The following is a 20,590-nucleotide window of genomic DNA, read 5'->3' as shown; positions in this document are numbered from 1 at the left end:
TCAATCCACAATAATGTCACATGATTTGTTTAAGCAATAGAAGTTTGAGTTTTACATTTTGTGTTTTGCAATTTTGTATTTTTGTGTTGTTTTTAAAGTTTTATTGTGTTTTCTAGTTTGAGTTTTTTGTTTTTATCTAGTCAAACAAATCCAATATTTCCAATCTTAATCCAACAAATCGATTCCTCCTAATTCAACCTTTCTAAACTAGCCGCATGTGTTTCAAAGTATGAAAGTTGCAAGTGTGGATAATTGATATCTCATCAATCCCATCCACTCAAGCGAACAAGACTCCTATTCTTCCACATGATAAGAGTATGAAAGCCTCAATGGTTGCATTGTTCTATGTCCCAACAACACAACCAAAATGTTGGTCTAAATGCATAATAGTCAGGACATTGGATAGACTTCTATGCTTTTAGAAGCTACAATTCACTTCAATGACAATCTCTCACCTCGTCTCCAAACACTCCACTCTAACTAACCATGCATCCTCCTCTCCAAACCAAGAAAGCAAGAATACAATACTAACTTTAAGATGTGGTAAACTCACATATCTTACCTTCTTGTGTTGTAGTCCAAAAGCTCAAAGGCTAAAAGGTGGTTCCACAACCCAAATAATAAAATTCGATGTCGTCACTCCCTCGCATCTACCATCAAGCATACCAGCAAGTTGAGAAGCTAGTAAAGAAGAAGAAGAAGAGAAAGAAGATGATGAAGAGCTTCACCTTCCCTTAATCTCTTTCTCTGTGCACTTCTCACTCACTCTCAACAATGGAAGCAAGATGATAGAATAGAAGGATTGAATGGTTGCACTGACATAGCCTCCATAGCATGGATGTGCCGCAGGAAATACAATTGAGACCTCCCATCCTTATATAGACCAAGATGAGGGTTGGGGTTAGGTCACTTCTCTAGGTGGCACCTTGTTTGTGTTTTAGGGTTTGCACCCTACTTTGCGCTTAGAGTTTCCACAATTGTGAATTAGGATTTACACCATCTTTTGGGCATCCTACTTGCTTTATGGGATCTAGGCCAATCATTCCTTAATGGATAGTTGTAGTTTAGCCTTATTAGGCCATGGCTACACTAATAAAATGGCAAATACATATACACTCTCCATGTAACAATTGTGGGTGTGACAAAGTGCCATAAATACAATTCGAAAAATAGATACAACGTGCATGGGAGTGAGCTTAACTCTCACAAAATAATACAACCACGATAATATGATGTCCATGAAGTACAACAGTAATATAAGTGCTCCAAAAATAGTTATCCACCAACAAATAATTTAAGCACTTATGCATTAACCTTGTTTTGACCTTCTTTGAGTTTAGCCTTCACAAAATACTATTAACAAAGTCAATAATCCACGAAGTAGGTTTAGTAATATACCTCTTACTCCTCTCAATTGCCCTAGTCACCCTTAGCACACATTGAATACTCCCACCTTGGCCACCTATCTTGCACCCACATGACTTGCAAGTCAACACCATCTCCTATTGACAATAACACTATCATCATGAGTAAGTAAAGCTAAAAAATCACAAATGTCAAAACTCAAAATATAGAAGGCAAGGCAAAAACTCAAAAGTCTAACTTGTATTACTTAAATAATTTGTGTCCCACAATTGTGGATTGAAAATACATCATGTTTTTCATGGTTGTTTGGTTGTATGTGCATCAAAGGAAGGAAATTGAAAAAAATGCAAAAAACACAAAACACAAAACTCAAACTTATCTTACTTGAGCAATTTGTGTGAAACTATTGTGGACTGAAAAGCCATCATGCTTGTCATAGTTGTTTGGTTGTATGTAGATTAAAGGAAAAGAAGTGATCAAAACCCAAAAAACATAAAAGTCAATGTGCAAAAATCAAATACAATGCATTGATTTGTTGGTTGTCACTTATTGGCATATGTTGAGCTAGTTGATTACTTTTGGCTCTCATTATTTTCTTTGATCTCAAGTGATGCCTCTTTTACCACACATATGCACATAGCTCTAACATTAGCTCACTTGCACCCATAATTCATTCGCACTCATAATTCATTTGCACTCACAAGCTCATTTGCACTAGCTCACTTGCATCCATTCATTTGCATCACATTGGTTCCTTTACACTAGTTCATTTGTATTAGTTTCTTCACACTTAGTTCATTTGCACTTGAATTCACTCATCCCAAGATCACTCATCTTGAGATCACTCATCCACACTAAGGATCATTTGCACCTAGGTTTAGAGTTCATTTTGCAATAAAAGTTCATTCACACTTAGGATCATTAGGATCATTTGCACCTAGGTTTAGAGTTCCTTTGCACTAGAAGATTATTTGCACCTAGATTTAGAGTTAATTTGCACTAAAAGATCATTCTCACTTAGGATCATTCGCACCTAGGTTTAGAGTTCATTTTCACTAAAAGATCATTCACACTTAGGATCATTCGTGCCTAGGTTTAGAGTTCATTTACACTTGTGTGTAGAGATTATTTAGATTAAGAGTTCCTTCATACGTAGGTTTAGAGTTCCTTTGCACTAGGAGTTTCTTCACCTCTAGGTTAAGAGTTCCTTCACACTAAAAGATCATTCACACTTAGGATTTAGACATAGGGTGGTTGAGTTCATTTGCACCTAGGTTTAGAGTCGCTACAAGTAAGAGTTCCTTCACACCTAGGTTAGGATAAGTTCATTCGCACCAAAGATCATTTACAACAATTCATTTGCACTTATCTTATCAAGTTCAATTGCACCTCTCAAAGTTACTTTGCACTTAGGCCATTACACTTAGCTCATTTTCCTAACAACACTCTCACCCACACTGTCTACCCTTGCATACATTGATTGCATTAAGTTGCATCTAGGAGACTAGTCCTTGCATTGCACATAGCTTGTCTCGATACATTGCCATATTGGTAATCATGATATATGAGGTATTGTTTGCACAAGTGCACCTTGATTTTTTTAAATAAAGAAAGCCTAATTTTGCACGTGTCACTCTTTTATGCTCAAATGTCTTGAAAACTATTGAAATTAATTATTTGAAAAAGAATTAAAGTTCATTAAGAATTCACTAAGCTTGTACAAATCAAGATCAATAGGCCTAGGAAACACTCTATCACATTACAAGGACATAGCACACATAGCACCTAGGCAACACACTTTAGGCTAACATCACCTAGGGACATTTAGGATCATAGTACACAACCACAACAATCATTTCCACATATTGATATAGGACACACTGCAAATTGAGTGGGGGGAAATCATTAAACCAAAGCTTCCATCAAGTGCTCACTTCTAACCATTGTATGTGCTTAATGAGTAAGAGGCTATTGACCAAGCTGCCAAGAGTCCTAAAGCCATATTTGAATCATAAAGTCTCAAAGTGCACCAAGTCTGCAGTGGTTGAGAGGAGAAGCCACCCATTGAGCCCACAATTTCAACACTCACACTTAGTGCTCAATCATAAGGAAATTGACCAAAGAGAGACAGATTTGAATGATAGGAACTCCAAGAAAATTTTTTGAGAAATCTAAGTAGAGTTGATAATTCTAGAGATCCAAAATAGTAGAAGCATACACAAGGCTAGAAGAGACTTGACTTAGCAAGAAGAGTCAAAAATTTTAGGATCTAGCTATTAAGAGCCTAGCACTCTATCGACACACCCCATAATAGACTAGGCTAAGAACTCTAGAAGTCCTCAAACAATAAAGAGCAAATAATCCCATCCAACTATCCATTCAGAAGAGACTAGACCTAGTGGCACAAGAGCATAGGCCATAGCTAGTAGACCAATGGATATAAAAACATTCACAAAGGCTAACCTAAGGTACATTGAGTGTGGCATCACTCATATGTATCATGATTTTTCTGACACGCAAGGTGTCCAGTAGCACCCTAACTAGGTCTACCAAGCCTAATATTCAAAAGATCAACCCCACCAACACTAACCCTAAAGATGAAGAGATAAAATTTGATAACAACATCCTAACTTATGATGTATGGACTAAGATCTACCAACACTAACCTTGAAGATGAAGAGCTGAAATTTGATAACAACATCCTGACTTATGATGTATGGACTAAGATCTACCAACACTAACCTTGAAGATGAAGAGCTAAAATTTGATAACAACATCATGACTTATGATGTATGGACTAAGATTGGTCAACCTAAAATTTTCCCGACAAATACAATCATTAGATCTTATGGAGGATCACCTTGTCCCCTCCTAAGGAAATGCAAGATGTTTTGACTATTGTGACTGAAAGCATGTCCGTTGTTGGCAAAGGAAGTCCTGGTTGGAAGACCTTTAAGCATGCAACCAAATGCATTGTGAACTATGAAGCACACCGAATACACCTTAGCTTACTAGAAGTTGAGATTGTCACTGCTCTCAACAAAGGGAACCTTGTCTCTTCTCCAAGGAAAGGCAAGAAAATTGTCTTAGAGCTAGACCAAAAACCTAATGAGGATGGCTAGAGAGTTCTAAAGAAACTACTCTTGGCACATGATGACAAGAGAGAACTAGTTAATGAGAATCCTCTTAGAATCCAAGGAAAGAATAAACCTGCTAGAAGTACTACAATAGCTTCTCAAGTCAGAAAAAGCACTTCATCAATAGAAAGAGGAGATCTAGGGCATATTTCACATGCATTGAAGGGAGAAGCCCAAGTGAAAGCACGAGCAAGTAGAAGCAAGTGGGATGTGAGCTATGGAGGATGGAGCAAGAGAGCGAGAGAGAAACTCTCAAGATGTGAGAACTCCAACAGTTACAATGTGTGACTGGTCTTCCTTTATTTAAGAGTCATCAAAAGAATAAAGAATAAAGTGAAGAATTGGGCACTCCTCACTTGGAATGTATAGGTGTGCGGTCACAGAGTATGTAGTAAATAGAGGGCAGTGTAGACATAGGTACCTTTACTCCTAATAACCTTCCACTTAAAGGTGAATGTGTCTCTAGTAAGGAGAGAATAAGAAAAAATATAAAAGTACAAATGTACCTAATAGGATGAGAAATATATGTCATCTCATCTTGCATCCATCATCTTTCTAAGGAAGGCAAAGCATTCCACTGAGAGACTTTTAGTGAGCAAATTTGTAGGATTCTCATTAGTTAAGATCTTGACAAGCTCAACAAACTTATCCTCTACCACCTCCCTGATGAAGTGATAGCGCATTCTAATGTGCTTTGTCTTTGCATGTAAGAGTATGTTCTTGGCCAATTGAACAACACTTATAGAATTTGAATGCAGTGTAAGGGTAATAGTAATACCAAGGTTTGCCTCACCAGATAGCCTAACTATAGGGCCTCCTTGCAATCCTCAATGGCTACAATATACTCTACCTAAATAGTAGATAAGTTTTTGCATTTTTGCATTTTTGCACCCTTGACATCCAAGAAACAACACCTCCAACAAAAGTGAAGGCATACCTAGAGGCAGACTTTCTACTATGTGCATGTCTTGCATAATCAAAATTAGTATAATTCACGAATGTAGTATCTTGGCCACCATAGCAAATGAATATATTTACAATGCCTTTTAGGTACCTCATGATACCTTTCATGGCATCCCATTGTCATCGGCTAGCTATAGCCATATAGTGTGCTATAATTCCACTACAAATGATATCTCAGGGCAAGTGGCTATCGTGACATAGATCAAACTACCCATTGTAGATGCATACGGGATCTTGGCCATCTTGGCCTTCTACTTATCTGACACCGGAGACAATAGATCTGACTAACCTTCATACGAGAAGGTAAAGGATAGCTAATAGGCTTAACATCCTGCACATAGAATCTCTCAAGTACCTTCTATATGTACATTGGTTGTGATAAATAAAGGATCTCCTTAGAGTGATTGTGCCTGATGCGCATACTAAGAATATGTGAGGCTTGCACCATGTCCTTCATCTCAAAGCTCTTCTTAAGAGTTGAGCTTTCAAATCATCTAGTTCATTAACATGAGCCCTCCTAGAAATCAATATGTCATTGACATAAAGTACCAAGATAATAAGGCTACTATCATGGGCCTTGTTCATGTGGAGGCACAGATCCATATCATTGCGAATATATCCTTGCGAATGCATGAAAGTATCAAATTTGTGGTACTATTTCCTAGGTACCTGCTTAAGGCCATAAATGCTCTTTCTTAACTTGCACACTAGGTGTTCCCTATCCTTTTCCATTAAGCCCTTAGGCCATTTGATAAAGGTCTAAATCTAACTACACAACCAAGGCTAAAATTAATTGTAGGGTAGTCATCTTGACTACAAGAGAAAATATTTCATTAATAGGCACAGGAACCAAAAGCCATGAATGGTTTTTTTATAGTCAATCAAACTCAAACTGCATGGTCCTCTCCCAAAGAATAACTATCACCTCTATGCATGGCCTTCTCATATAAGTAAGAGACTCACTAAAATCAGTCACCGTAACATAGTCCTCCATAAAGGATGCAAACCAATCAAGCTAATGTCTATCTCTAGTAGAGCATCTCAAAACAGACTCTGTGGGGCCTATATACCCTATCTAACTAACATCATGATCATGGGCCATTGGAGCATTAGCTACACACTATCTAGTTGGTTGTACAATGATACATTAGAATACACAATAGCCAAAGGCTCAACCATGTGCATAATGCTAGACTTCTTACGAGAACTATCCGTTTGCTTGCCATAAAGACAATGGTCACAAGAATCAAATCATTTGTAATCAAGAGGCAGAAGATACTGCAAAACGAGTGAGCATTTTTATTCACTTTAAGGACATGTACCCAAGGTAATGATTCCATAAAGATACATGTGGTATATCAACCACCACAACCAAAACATGGTCAAGAGATCTAGATACAAATAAAGAATAGAGACTGCTAGCCTTAGCACCTTGAGCAAAAACAAGATTCCATGGGTGATCTTCCATGTGGAATCACCAAAAGATATATAATAACATGCATCATCCAATTGTCTAGTAGATAGAAGGCTTTTGGTCAAAGTCAGTACATGATGTACAGTGTACATAATAAAAGAGCAGCCTAAAGGAAATTATAGCCATACATCCCCGGTACCAATAATATTCAATGCCAAATCATTTCCTAGTCTCATAGAACTTGTCATGTTATGATAGGACTGAAAACTAATCCCTATATGAGGTAACATAAAAGGAAGCCCCTGAATTAATCAGCCATCACTGAGAATATGGAGACAAAGCATTAATCAACCAAGAAGCATTAAGAGAAAAAGCTATTCAGATGTATTCATCATCTAACTCAAGCTACACTATATTTATCTTTTCAATATTTACACAAGACTTACTAGGAACAATGTTATTATCATTAAACATTTCTTGCACTTTGCTCTTGCTTTTCTCTTTGTGCTTATTATCACACATCTTATGGTACTATGGCCAAATATGACCTTGCTTCCCACAATAATGACATGTCAAAGAGGCCTTATGACCACGAGACTTACTACGAAACTACTCGCAAGACTAAGACCTTTGTGAGTCTCTACCACAACAATCATTACCACTCTTATCATCATGTTTTCCCCTAACAATAAATGCACGAGAATTACATGCTGCATTTATATTCTTTCTACTTATCTTCTTTGCGAGTAAAACACCCTCAATATCCTATAGTTTCAAGCCACCATTAGGTATATTAGCACACATGGCGATACAAAAAGTTGTCCCATGACTTGAGAAGTGTTACAAGGAAGAACAAGGGAGGCAAATTATCTTTGAACTCAATGCCATGCGAAGCCAACTGGTTGAAAATCAAATCAAATTCATTCAAATGTGTAGACACACTAGTCCATTCCTTCATGCAAAGGTTCATAAGCTATTTAACCAATACATCTATAAAGCAAGACTTCACTTGTCATAAAGATTACATATCTTTTTTCATAAATTTTAAGCATTATCCTCAAGTGCAATAGCATTAAAATAGACTTGTTTCAATAATGAAAATATAAGATCAACTTTACATAGCTCATCCAACTCATCCTAATTATCATGATCTATGCCTTTAAGCTTTACACTCTTGGTTTTCAATGGCCTAACATGCTTCTATTGGACCAATACCTGCCATACCTATGTCTTCTCATAGGTGAAATTTGTGCCATCAAGTTTTTTAATATTAAAAATAGCACTATCATTCGAAGAACCATTCATAATGATAGTACACCAATGCAAAATCTACGAGAATGGGCTACTATAAATAATTGCAAGTCAGCCCCAAAAACTCAACCAAAATAAGGGAAAAATAAGAGAAAATGCCAAAATATAGAGCTGATCACCAACAATAAGAAATGGAATACAAAAGTATAATGTTTGCTTTCCAAGACAATGTTGAAAATTGCAATTACGGCACTGCTATACTAAATGTACCAATATGATCAAGACCAATGTGGGCAAATAATCATGAAAGGCTAAGCTCCCACTACGAGGGATATTTGAGTAACAAGTGGGATATATAAGAGCAACTAGAGTGAATAGGCATACAATTGGTACTAAAGGCTATCATAGACTCAAGAGAGTTGGCAGATTCCATAAGCATAGGCATCATGTATGTAAGGGATTTCAAGATCACGTATGCAAATCCGTCAAACAGACACTATCAAATACACAACTGACAAAGCAGAAAGTAATGAAGCTCAATACATAACCAAGAAGCATGTATACATCATAGAATTCTATTGATAAAGGTAAGTGTTGATAGCCAAAGCATGTAAACCAAATCAATCCAGTAGTAGGTTTAACTACATCCAAGAGTATGCAAGAGAGCATGTACATAAGGCAAGAGTCCCATTATCTCTGTAAACCAAGCTCAATTGCAAGTAACACCCTAAATGAAGTTAGTGCCACATATGTTTGGTCATACTCGGAAGTCTTGATGGCACGTCGTTGCTCTACATTGGTCATGATTTGATAATCCTCTCAAGACCATGAAACACACAAAGTATACCACTTGTGTAAGAAATTGGACTCGGACTTGACTTATTGTTGAAGATCAGCAAGTTCATGTGGTGGTATGGAAATTTTGCTTTTCTTGAAGGGTGTGATTAATTGTTGACTTAAGGCCTTTTCTCATGGAATTTCATTGCCAATCATTTCATCTGCAATAGTGGGGGCCATAGTGAAAATGAATTCATATTCTTCCTAAGAACACCGCAAAGAACATACCTCATTTGCTATGGGCTTTTCAAGTAATCCTAGGTCCAAACTTTCGTAACTTCTAGCAAACAATGTGAAAGTTGAGTCTAGTCGTCGAATGCACGTGACTAAGTCATCCCCTGTGTCCATAGTGGTGTTGGAAGCCACCTCGAGAATGGATTGACACTACTACAACATCTTAAGGCCTGCCCCGATAGCTTTAGTTTAGTTGGATTGGACAAGTTGGGCCATGGTATTTCCATATTTGAATTCTCATTGGGTGTGATAAGCTTGATTTGAGAAGTTTGGAGTTTGGTTTTTGACGCTTTGTCATTGGATTTTATAGTGGTGATCACCTTAGAGTCATTAGATAAAAGCTCAGTCAAGAGTGGTTGCCCATTGACTCCTGGTTGAGCTTTGGGTCAATAGACCATTGGAGTGCTCATGTATTGAGCACTCTTCCTTTTGGTCTTTCTCCTCCCATGTTTTTGTTGACGTTTCTGGGCCTTGGTTTTTTGGGCATGAGATTGAGGATTGTACATGGCACTTGAGAATTTAGGCAAGCACATCAAGGTGTTACCTTCATAGTAGCCTTGGGCTCACAATAGGGCTTTCAAAACCAGTGCTGCCTAGTAATATATAAACTATAGGAGTGCCAACTTTGCCATTTATGTTGAGGGTTTGAGGCGTGGAAACTATGAGTTTGAAGTTGTGGTCTATGCTTTGGGACCCACTTGAGCGTTTGGTTCATAGCTTTGGGTGTGGTTTCTAGAGGGTGGTGATACTTTGCAATGGATGTACGTTGTGGTGCACTACCCCCTCATTAGGGTTGACACTAGGCTTAACTATCAATGAAACTACAAGCTTTTGGATGGCAATGTTGTCGTTACTGAAAGCCATTATTATTCTAACATTACCAATGGCAAGGTGGATGCGCTTTGACTCGTAGTCAACATTACAATGAGCATGTTTTTTAAACACATGTCCTAATAGTGATTCCTTATCAACGCATTACTTGTTAGATAGCATGTGAAAGGCGATGGGTAGGCTCTCAGTCTTGATAGAAACCATTAGTTTGCATTTTCCCAAGAGTGGATAGGACTGCCCCCCAAACGGGCTAAGTTTCACATTGGTTGCTTGCAATTGGGGTTGACCCATGGTGTTCTAGTGTTCATGCATTAATATATTTGAGTTAGCTCCCTCATCAATTAAATCATCAAGGGTACATGCCTTGTGGTCAGTTATGGTTATTCATAGGTAGGCTAGTGCTACTGCTTCCTCATCCTCCTCCTCTAATCCTATGATGGTTGCAACTCTCACATTCTGTGGTGGTCCTATCATCGGAGGTTTATGAAGTGGATGTGACGGAGGGTAATACTTTTTTATACAACTTCTATTGAAAAACCTACACCCTCCCCTTCTAGGGTTTCAAGTTTCACATTCTTGGTTCTACTGATGTTGCGAACCTTGAAATGTTCTAGTCCCCTGAATTTCATTTTCTACTTGTGTCACTATACAAAGTACATCAAGGCCAGGTCTCCTTGGCCAAAATCTGATTGTTTGACGTGTTTATTAAACCAACTCTTGCGTCGAGCCTTTTCACAAATTAGAGCATGGGTTGCAATGAGATGAGTCTCAGATAGGTGTTCCAGCTCTACTAATCGATTTATCCATGCTTCTTGGCCCTCCCATCTCTCTTAGGTTGCTATTCTCAAGCTCGGAATAAATAACTCTATTGATAGTATAGCTTCAATTTTGAAGGTAAATTTGAATGGGGTCTATTCTATGGCTGTTTTGTAGGCTGTCTTATATGCCCACAAAGCTGCGATGAGCTTGTTATCCCAGTAATTGCACGAGGTAGAGACTATTTTTGTTAGGACATTCATCAAGAGTTCATGGATTCCACTTGATTTTTGGCTTGAGGATAATATGGTGAGGACTTTTTTGGGATCATTAAGAATGTAGATAACAGGTGAGTGATCACTTCATTGATGAAGTGTGTGCCTTGGTCACTAATAACCAACTCTATGGGGTAACCAAACCATGAGATTACTTGCTTCCAAAGGAACTTGGCCATGGTCCTAGTATCTTTTTTACGAGTTGCTTGAGCTTATGTCCACTTGATGAAATAATATGTGGCAACAATGATGTACTTGGCTTTAGAATACTATGCCACAGTACTGATTGGACCAATGAAGTCGATTCCCCACTTCTCAAATGATTGGCATGTGATCACCAGGGTTGACTCCATTTTGTCCTTAAAAGTAGGGAATTTGGTTTGTTGGCACTCCATCACAATGCATCACAAACTTAGTTTCATTAGAGAAGCATTGGCCACCACAATTGAGATTGGAGCACTTTGCATGCTACAATGTCTCCACTAAAGTATCCTTCAACAATCCTACCATATGCTTCCTTAAGCACATCATACATTTTGTGTTTGTAGATACATCTCCTTAAGAGTCCATCCTATCCTAATAACTGATAGAATTGACTTGCAATCAATTGATAGGGTTGGATTTTCAAGATCAGTCTCCTTAACCTAGCTTTTTTTATGGGTTGTTCTGGCAATCTGTTCTCTAGGATGTGGACTATGTCATTTGCCCAATATGGTGCAAGATCTACTTGAAACAAATCTCATTTTTTGGACACTTAAAAAAGATGTACATCTGGTAGGTCATCAATCACTGATGTGATCTACCATATAGTGTTGTTTGCCCTTGTGTACTACAACAAAGAAGTCAAATTCCAAAAATAGAAGTAATCATTGAGCATTGCATCTTGTTGTAAGTATAAGGTTTGTTCACAAGGTAAAGCAATACTTTATGATCCACAAAGAAGGTAAAGGGTATCGCTAGAAGATAGTGTCTAAACTTCTTGATGGCGAACACCAAGGCTAACCCTTCCCTCTCTATTGTGGAGTAGTTCATTTCCGTATTAGTGGGTTATCTTTTAGCAAAGCTCACTAGATAGTCTAGGTTATGTTCACCAAGTTGGCACAACATTGCCCCCACAGCAAACTTTAATGCATCAATGTGCACATGGAAGGTAATCTGGGGCTCTTAAGATAGGAGTTGAAGTTAGAGCTTGTAAGCCTTTCAAAGACTTGTCGACATTCTTCGGTCCACTTGAATACTATTAATAGATTGTGCAAAGGTCTAGCAACAACCGATACATAGTTTAGCACAAACGGCCAGTAGTACCCTATGTGGCCTAAGAAGCATTGAACTCCCTTGAAGTTGGTCAGAGGGGGAAGATCTATAATTACCTTGATTTTCAATGAGTTTGTGGGGTATCCCATTCCTCGACACATTATACCCTAAAATACAATCATGCTTCACCCAAAACTGGTACTTTAAGTAGTTTAGTGAGAGACTGTATTGTTGACATCATTCAAAGACTATTCACAGCTTTTCCAAGTGCTCTTCCCAATTTTGTGTGAATGCACAAGTTGTAGATGAAGACTTCTAACCATTTTTTGAGCATTTCCTTGAAGATGGCACACATGAGGCACCGGAAGGTAGCAGGAGCATTGGTCACTCCACATGGCAGGACTAGCTAGGCAAACACCCCCCATTTGGTGGCAAATGCCATCTTGTGCCTAGCCTTCAGATGGACATACACTTGGTTATAGCTTGAGAAGCCATCCAAAAAACTATAGGCTTCCCTTCCTGCCACTCTCTCTAGCTTGTGCGCAATGTATGGTAATGGGTAGTTGTCTCTCTTTGTAATTGCATTGACCTTCTTAATAGTTTATTCACACTCAAATTTTCTCATTCTTTTTCATATTTATGACTATTGTGACACCCAGTCCATATGCTCTATCTTGTAAATGAATCCTATCTTCAATAGCTTATCAATGTCTTCCTTCACTGTGTGTGCATGCTTAGGATTCATTGCATATGATCATTGCTTGATTGGTATTGCATCAAGGATCATAGGGATGTTATGAGTCATGATACTCAAATCTATTCCTTTCAGCTCGTCTAAGGACCATGCAAACACATTGGCAAATTCCCTTAAGAGATTTATGAGATCATTCTCCTCCTCCTTCATTTACATTGCCTGCTATGTACATAGGTCGAGTCATGTCCTCTTCCCTGGCCAAGATTGCCTCGTTAACTTTGGTTGGGTCCTTTGATAGATTCACTTGCTTGTCCTTTCCACTTGGCTCCTACGAACACCATTATTTAATCACCCTTCTTCTTAAACTTTGTGAAGTGCTTGGGCAGATCCTAGGGTTTCTTCTATCGTTCAGCCTTTGGAGGCTTTGATTATTTCTTCCTCTCCTCCTTTAGCCTCTTGTGCCTTAGGTGGACTAGAAGGTCCCCCTTGGTGCGTTTGGTCCCAAGTGATCAAGGTATTTTAGGGTCACTATCAGAGCTCACCTGACTTGGAGTTATACTCCCATCCTCACTGGAAGAGGCTATCTCCCCTAGTGGTTGCAACTCTTCGGCTAACTCCATTCCAAATAATGGTGTGATACAAGGCTGCACTAATCCCCCTTGCTCATAATCTACCACCTCTAGGCATTTTAGCCAAGCTTAACTGCAATCTACCTTGGGAACTCCTTTGTTTACTCTAATTGTGTTGACCTCTCAAGGTTTAGTGTATTCTCTAATTTGCTCAATCACTCTTTCATCCGTGTCATATTCTATGGTCTCTACTTCCTCATCGCTTTCCCTAATGGAACATCAAACTCTTTGTACTCATCCTCAAAATCCTCATACTTGGATTGTGCCATGTTTTCAGGGTTTTTGTTTTCAAGTTTTTTCTCACCCATCATGAGAGTTTAGTTATATTACAAGTTTAAGTCATGCGTCTTAGTCCATTGCCACTCTTTGCTTTTCATAAGATCCTTGAGGCAACTGGGTTGCTAGCCAACTCACATGACAAGTACTCAAAGTTCTCATTTGTTAGTTGGGACACGATAGGTGATTACGTTGGTCGGCTGATGGAACTCCTAGCCATCATGCACAACGGCACTATGGGTAGGTTAGAAGTGATGGCATTGTTAGGTTTGCTAGTTAGGTCTACAACTAGCCTATATTCATCCTCATCCTCCGGGAATAGGAGATTAATTGTTGCCAATACATGCATCTAGTCACGCTCATCCTCAAGGCAAGGAATGTACCTCGTTAGAGGTCAATAATAGCTTCTAGCCCTTGACTCACCCTTTAGCATGGCAGATATGTCATTTAGGTCCACCACTGATGAGGTTTTCCAAGTATCCATCTTATTCAAATTGCTTCTAATCTATTGTCTAAGAATATCAAGCTATTATCCCAATTCTCTATCACTCTGGCGTTCCTCATCCAAGGTTTGCCTAGAAGGATATCATAATCCACTCCCTTCATGACTATGAAGTTCATGGAGAATTAGATTCTTGCTATCTTTAGAGGCCAATCCTTTAGAACTCTGAAAGGTCTAAACCTCATCCCATTCGCTAGAGTGACATTGAACCATGTGGTTTCTACAAGTGGGTTTCCCTAGGCTTGCAAGACTACATGGCTCAGAACATTAACCCCTTCTCCTATGTCTACTATCCCCTTTCACATAGTATCTCCTAGGGCAACAACAAATTAGACTATGTGCTTCTCAGTTCCTTTCCAAAATGCATTCACTTGTGGGGTCTTAGACATTGGTTTTGGTATTAGGCTTAGTATGTATGTCATGGCATCATGATCCAAGAAGTCTTGCTATTTATGTTCATTACTTTGTTCTGCCTGTAGCTTCAATTCTTGCCATACTGCGGGGTTTTGCCTAAGAAATTCCCCCAATGACATTGTCATCGGAGTTGATATTAGTGTGGCTAGAAATTTTCCTCCTCGGCTTCATGGGCTCCCTGCCAATTCTCTTGATCCATTTCCTATTTGTGGCATCCTCATTTTGCCTATGCAGTTATTCATGTGGTGGTGTTGCCTCTTACTCTCAAGTGGAAGAGATTAGTGGGCTTGGGGTTGAGAGTTCATCGATCCAATCCTCAATGATTGGTTTAGCATCTCGCAAGTGAGTATCCATTCCTTGACCTTATCCACAGCCATTAGCTGCTGGTTGGGTTTAGGATACTCTCCAACCTTTATGCTTCTCTTCTCTCTCTTCTTAGAAGTGGATATATTTGCTTCTACATTAATGACCTGTTTTCCTTTTGTTAGTGTGGTCTCACTCTTTGTCTTGAGCATTATTTTTACCTCAGTCCTCTTTTTTCTCCTTTGCTGACTCTTCTTCCCTATAGAGAATGCATCCAAGTTGCTAGGTCCGGGTAATGAAATACCGACCTGCTTTGTGTAAGCTTGTGACATGACATTTATGGGAATATGTGTGGCATCATTGTCAGGTGATTTGACACAAAAGAGTTCGGAGTGGCACAAATGATACGATTGTCGAACTAGTGGAGGGTTTCTACCTAGGGCAATCAACAAATATGTGTGTGACTCCACATTCGGTACACCTCAAGTTGGCCTTCTCTCTATTTGCTTGCTCCTTTTTAGGGCAATGAGATGAGATATGCCCTAGATGGCCACACGTCCAACATGCCATGGGCTCATGGTTATGAGTTCCTCCTAGGCCTCTACTCTCCCTTTGCCTAAGGCCATGATTTTCACAAGTCTATAGTCCATCAATATTGGATTATCCTCTTCATTATAAGAGACATAAGGATTCACGCATGAGTCTTGCTCCACAAAAGTGCATTGGAGCATTGCTTGGTGGATGGGTCATGATAGCTCCTAGTGATCTAGGGATTCCCATTGGGTTGATGTCTACCATCGGAGTGGCTAGCTTTGAATCGTTAGATGTGGGTAGAGCCAAAGGGACTCCTCTTTTGAAGTATGGTTGCCTAACTCATTAATAGTATGGCTGAGTGTAAGATTGCCGGTAACGTCTTGGCAACCGGTAGTACATACTATCATGGCCGAATATTTCACACTTGGTACAAGGCTGCAATCTGGAATCGGAGCATTCAGATGGTAGGTGGTTTCCTCTATAGTGCAGACACTGCACATGAGGTTGTATTGACCTTCATATTGACTCTTGTAGCATGTCAACTCTGATTTTAGATTAGCTATAGCCTGGGTTTGGTTGACACTATTTCCTTTTTCTTGTTTGTTTTAGGGGATGCTCATTTGCTAATTACAACAATTCTCTCAGCATTTCTAGATGTGTTGCTCCCTTCTGCATAGCCTGAGAGTTTCTCTTCCTGAGTAAGTCATCCACTATATGGCCACGTCAAAGTCTCTTGCAAGCACATCCCTTTGCAGGTTCAAGTTTCTGACTAGGGCCTTATAGAGTTCTTCATTCCGGATCCCTTTAATAAATATGGTAGAGACTACTCACATGTGTGACATAGTCCCATATTTCCTCATTGTCTTTTTGGCTAGCATTCATCAACTTAATAATGAGGTTATCCGAGTATCTTGCCTTCGAGGATCTCTTGATCAAGAGATCTTTCAACTAGGTGAAATCGCATTAAGCATTCAGACTGGTAAACCAAGTTCGTCCATTGTCTCCCAAGCAAAGAATGAATGCTTGTGCTTGTTGAGCAGGGTCCATGAGGTTGTTAGCCACGTAGACCTACTCAATTTTCTCGACAAAGTTGTAGGGATCATTGCTTGCCTTGTATTTATCAAGTTGCTTTGCAACTATGGTATATTTGTTTGGCTCCTGGTATTTGGGGTGACTCCCAACTCGACTAGCAATGATGTCACTAAGGCTACCCCACTTTGCTTTTGGCACTGGTATTATCAAGTAATCTTTTCATGAGTAGCTCACTCGCTGTAAGGTCGACTCCTAAGGCTCTCTCCCTATTGGCATTGCCTCCTGCTCTGTTCCTATTTGAGATGGCTAGGATCTTGTGAAGCTCATGGAGCTCTCTCTCTTGACACAACCTCTGAGCCTTTTGCTCCTCTATAACTCACAATGCACTGCAATGCTATACGTGCCAATATCCTCTCCTCCTCAAGGTCGGCTATGATATTGGTTGTTGCTGGTCTTACATGATGCGCTATCCTTTTCTGTTGGTCGTACTGGGTGACAAGTTGTTAGATGTCATACAGGTACTCTAGCACATTAAGGTTGAGGTCATTCTCATTCGAGCTCGTGCCTTCCATGGTGGTTGTCTCCTAACCCATTAGTGTTTCTATGAGGTCAACAAGGCTAGCTAAAGATGTATCCCTAATCTTGTCTAGTCTTTCCTTCCCTTAGCGGTCTAATGGTTTTGTCTTCTCTAGGTCTTTATTTGTAGTGTCTTGAGTCACTCGTCTAATTCTGGGGTTGCACTCCTACTAATGGGTTCATTTTTAGCTTAATCCCCCTTATTGTGTTCCTTGTTAATCCAACAAGTTATAAATGTACAACAGTTATATGTTAGTAGTGCGACTCAATATGTGAGCTGTGTGAAATCAAGCTATGTGCTTAAATGTCTATAATGTAGAGTCTAACTGCATCTAATCAACTTCATGCCATTGCAGGTTTTTTGAGTGGGTTTTGATTACTCCTAGTAGTCGCATTTGGGTCCTTCTTCACAGGTTGTTTTACAGGTAGTCGAACGGGTGCTCAATCATTGAGTGGGTTGAGTTAGGCCTTATCTAAGGTATAGTGGCTAATGAGCAGCTATTTTAGTCACTCTTGGATTGCTAGGTCAAGGTTTTTAAGTGCAAATAGCTCTATGGTCTCACTTTCTGGGTCTGGATTCCAACCTGGTTGGTGGACAACTGGCAATAGGCCTTAACAAGTCTCAAAGTGGCAGAAAACAATAAATCAAGGATTCTAGACAACTTATTCAAGTCCCATACTCGACCATCCAACTCCTAGATTTGGATGTTTGAGAGTGGGTTGCTAAAGATAAGTGGTTGTCTGAGTGGTTAGAGACGACGATGCGGGTGCCCATCTGAGCATCTGAGGGGCCGTCCGAGGCTTGAGATTCAACTATCCAAGGCCCAAATTTGGTCCGAGTCTAAGTGGTCATACTCTTGTTTGAATTAGACGTCCGAGTGCACTTAAGTGGCTCGGACATCTAAGCCTGCCAGTCATGATTGGGCCATCCGAGGCCTGTGGGGTCCCTATCCAAGCGATGCAAAAAAATACGCCAAATGGCACAAGTATTCACTTTAATGACTTGATGATCAATATCCAATGCATCTAAGATTCTAAAGCATTGCAACAATCACCAAATAGGACACAGGGCATACCTAGAAGGCCTAAATGTGTTAATGCCAAAGATTGCTAGTGTCGCTGCCTCTGGACCAAACACTCCCTATCTCTCTTCCAATAGCTCGCTCTCAATCTCAATCTCAATATCAATCTCAATCTCAATCTCAATCTCAATAGCTCGCTCTCAATCTCACAATGTGTAAATGAGCTCTCTCTTCCCCTTTTTCACATTTCGTGCTCTCTCTTTCTCCCCTTACACTCTGTTTTCCCTCCTAAACATAAAAAATCGTTTTCCTTTCTTCCCTTGTTCCCCTATTTCCTAGTTATACATAGAGTTATCTTTTCCTTCTTCTTCTTTATTTCGCAAACCTCGATGTCTCAAAATTGATCAGTATGCACTTCTCCTACTCTAACCAATGCACTGAAGCTTTCTAAACCTAACCTAATCCTTAAGAGAGATTGAATGGCCTCCAACTCCCTCGCTTCTTACCTAAAACCAAGTGTTGTTCAAAGACAAACTCCTACTTCGCCACTCGATTTGGAGTATGCAAGCACTCAAGCTTGAATTTGTTGTCCCAGCAATAGAACCAAAATGTCATCGCTCTCATGAGCAAACCACCAAGACCCACAAATTGCTTATTATTTCAAGTGTTTCAAGTTGGGAGCTATGGCTATCTCTCACATAGCCATGCACACTCTTCCACACACCAATGTAGTGAGCTTATCTTTGAATCTGATTGACTACCTCCTCCCATGAATCCATGATAACTCCATGATTCAAGATACACCCTCAAGTAAGCTCCATCTCCAAGCTTTGAACTTCGACCTCCATAGTCGTGTGCACAAGAAAGGGGAAGGGAAGAAGATGATGATGAAGAGAGGAGAAGAAGAGCTTCTCCATAGTCCCTCACTCACTCACATACACACACACACACACACACACACACTCTCTCTCTCTCTCTCTCTCTCTCTCTCTCTCTCTCTCTCTCTCATGTATAAGAAAGAAGCAAGAGCAAGAAGCAAGAAGAGAACAAGTTTGGCCACACCCAAGAATGAGCTTCTTCATTCATTTCTTGACTTTTATACATGCCCTTATCCGCTCCTTGGATGGCCATCCCCTTTTTGGTTGGTCTTTGTCCATTCCTCTACTCTCTTTTCTTCTCCTTCCTATTAGTGTAGGTCTCAACCCACACCCACACCTCTCTTTATTTACAACTTGCACGGCAGAGAGCCTAGTGATCTTTTACAAAATGAATTGCAATATGCCTGGCACTTTTCTTGCTAACATATTAAGGTGTGTTTATTATTATGTGCTTCCTTTTATATTTGAGACTTTTTTCTGCACTTCGTGTCTTCGAATTTTTCTGAGTGTGCATTTATCCTCCATCTTTCTCTTGCCTTGGAATTACCTTCCATTTTTTTTATTGACTTTTTCATCTTGGTCTTCCGAGGGTGTAACAGTATGCATATACTATTTGTATTTGCAACCCAACAAACACTTAAAACCTTATAGATTTAAAATATGTAACCTCTCTACACATATAAGGAGCTAACATAACCAAAAGTATAGTGTATTGAGAAATCGATGTGGTTGCAATACCAAAACAAAGGCCGCCAAAACAATCTTGGATGATAATAAACACAACAAAATACCCCGAAAGGGTTTGTCTAAAGTATGTACATTACCCTTCGTGCTCACCAAGTTTCACTGCAATCAAAGATTGCAGCCCTGCCAGCCTTAGGAGCCTCATGCAACTATATTGTAAGGCAAACTAAACAAGACGGAAGAGCTTCTTACTTGTTCCTTCTTTACTTAGTTTCATGCTCCACTTCATTCACCTCAAGTTTGATCTTTGTGTATCCTTGGAATAGTTTTGATACCATGTAAATAAATAAGAGGGGAGAGAGATAAAGCAAGCAAGAGCACACACACATCAATGGAGACTTGAGTGCATAGAGAAGCAAGGCTAAAATCTTATTCTTTCATCATCTTCTTCTTCCACACAAAAATGACTTAGCCTATTAAATGATAAAGGACTAATCTAAAAGTACTAAAATACATGTACATATGATCACTAAGCATGAATCCGCTAAGGATAGATGAGGTGGCACAACGAATGCAACATAAGCAAGAGTGGACTGTGTGGGTATAGTCTAGCTATAGAATCATTGGCACATCCTCCATGTCGATCAGCTAGTGTGCCAATAAGTAAAGTCCAGCAACATCATCAATGCATGTAATGGATGCCAACTCATATGGAGCTTAATATCTCAA

The sequence above is a fragment of the Lygodium microphyllum genome, chromosome 7 (assembly GCF_053477565.2).
Source record: "Lygodium microphyllum isolate KBCC chromosome 7, Lygodium_microphyllum_v1.1.10, whole genome shotgun sequence".
In the NCBI taxonomy this organism is placed as follows: Eukaryota; Viridiplantae; Streptophyta; class Polypodiopsida; order Schizaeales; family Lygodiaceae; genus Lygodium; species Lygodium microphyllum.
The sequence above is the reverse complement of the archived record's forward strand: the minus strand, read 5'-3'. Positions refer to the sequence as shown.